Source organism: Salvia hispanica, chromosome 6, assembly GCF_023119035.1.
Source record: "Salvia hispanica cultivar TCC Black 2014 chromosome 6, UniMelb_Shisp_WGS_1.0, whole genome shotgun sequence".
NCBI lineage: Eukaryota > Viridiplantae > Streptophyta > Magnoliopsida > Lamiales > Lamiaceae > Salvia > Salvia hispanica.
The window spans coordinates 45,720,215-45,722,903 of NC_062970.1; positions in this window are offsets into that span (position 1 = coordinate 45,720,215).

Sequence of the window (2,689 nt, forward strand, 5' to 3'; positions counted from 1 at the left end):
ATATATAAAAATATAGTAGTAATTTATTATGACCATGGTTGTGAAAACGACCGGCCGCATAAGGGAAATTAAAAAAATTGCAATTTGTAGTATTTTAGATTCTATATTTAACAAAAAATTGTACTCCTAAAGATGATTTTTATTGCAAAATAACGTATACTTTGGATTCTAATCGATATGTGAAGCCTCTATATGGTCCACAGTGAATTATTTTATTATCGTTTTCTTAATTTTCTTAATAAAAGAAGAGAAATTAAAGGGCTCATAGCTGTTTAATTGGTAAAAGTGTAAAACAGTCGAGCTAGAAAATGCAAATTGAATTTAGGATAAAATAATTATTGTATTTGATACTCCATATTCCAAGTCCAATTCCAGCACAATAACCTAACCCAACTATTTATTAAAAGTGAACCTAACCCAATTATGTTTGTCATCTCTAAGACCCTAATTATACGTGTCAAGAATCAAGATAAAAGAGGGTGGTATCATTATTATAATGATATAAGTATAAAATTTAGATTTAGATCTAGTATATTACTATTAATTAATTTTAGCTTTTTTCAATTCAAAGCTTTGCAGAAAATGCATTTCCTTTTTCAATGAATTTAGCACCTATAATTCCTTTGGCGGGCCGTTTAATCGGATCAATTATTTTCAATCAATGTAACATTTGTGTACAGATCTGCACTGACTGCACATATGGAGTATATATTAATCAATGTGAAACCGTAGCACATAAGAAATATTGAATACGAATAACTGAAGTAAAGTAAAGAATCCCTAGGTTGAAAAATTATTTATTTATTTTTTCTTCTTTTGATCATTAATTTTATGTGCTTGTTTATAATTTCAGTTTTTTAACGAAAAATCAAATTCTCCCTGGTTCTCTATCCATACAGTATATATACATTTGAATTTGATATTACAACATAATTTATGTGAGCACCATGCATCTCATTTAGTTCACCTTAGTATTAGTTTTTCCGTTTTATCCATTTAGTTTAACTCTAGTATTTTAAAAATAAAGTTCAATCTGTCAATTTTATCTATAACTTTAAAAATTAAATTAAACAAAATTGAGCTTTGATTTTTTTTTATAAAGTCAAAATGTCAATAATCATTTACAAGTTATTATAATTAAATCAAATAGATAAATTTTTAAAAAATGCCAATGTGATTATAAGAAAGGTACTCTCTTAGATAATAGTCTCAAAGATAATACTCCCTTCGTCCCACAAAAGATGTCACACTTGTGGGATGACACGAGATTTTAAGAAGTTTTGTTTTGTGTGTTAAATGGAGAGAGAAAATATAATTTTTATATAAATGTGAGAGAGAACTTTTTCCAAAAATGAAAATGTGACATCTTTTGTGTGACAAACTAAAAATGAAAGTGTGACATCTTTTATGGGACGGAGGGAGCAGTAATACTTTTCAGTCACTAATGACTATATATTTATATCCATTTACATTTTAGATAAATCAAAACAGTTAATATTCCACCCAATGGATCCATCAGGTGTAATCTGTATCACAACTAGTGTATTTTTTAAAATTTAATCTTTATTCTTTACCGATAAAACAAATATTTCGTCAATTTATAGTTGAAAGAATGATTTTACATTGTTACCTCGTTTCTCATATCTTAGCACGTGAATGGACTTTAAAATTTGTTAAAATAATAAACATATTTAGCTCTTAATCAAAGCGACTACGGTCAACGTACGCGTATCGCCGTCACATGGCGTATCTTTGATAAACAATAAATTAAAACATAAAAGTTAGAACTAATTTCTAATTTAATAATTATATGAATAGTGAATAGAATCTCCCTTCCATCTGCAAACAAATTTTTTCAGATGTATTGCCACGTGGCAAAAATTAATTAAGAGACATTCTCACAATTATGCAGTGAAAGTAAAACCATACTTTGAAATTAAATCTCCCTACAATAAATAAGACAAGGCCCTTCTCTTACAATAAACAACATATAACCGATACTCCAAAATATAGTAAATTTCAGGATTTTTTTTATGTAATTTAACAATTATATATGTACCACAAAAAGAGCATCGTGAAGCCTTTTTTTATTTTTATGACTTTAATTTTGTGTTAAAAACCTTCATTTTGTTAAATGACGTAGTATTTTACATTCTAAGTATGATTAAAAAATTAATAAAGATGAATTTTTGTTGCGAAATAATATGACGTAGTGTATCAGGAGTAATATGTAGCACAACTAGTGTTTTTATTTAAATCTAATCGTTCTTTTTTCCAATAAAAATAAATACAGCGTCAACTTATAGTTGAAATGAAGAGGAAGAGGATGATTTACCTCTATTTTCTTATCTTAGCACGTGAAACGCATTTAAAATTTGTTAAAATTATCAAATATATTTAATTAGCTTTTAATTAATTTAAGCGACTGCGTATCCCGTCACATGGCGTATCTTTTTATAACAATTAATTAAAACATTAATTAGTCTAGGCGAAAACCTTTTGCCCGTATCCATGGAATATGATCTGGTAGAGCGATACTAAACAAAAAATTTCAATATATATAGAGATGCGATCATATCATAACTCTCAAATCACATGATAACTCTATAACTAAATCTGGACCACACATATTTTATAATCTTGTGGTTGAGATTCAAACTTAGATTTACTTAATAAAAATAGGCGCAGA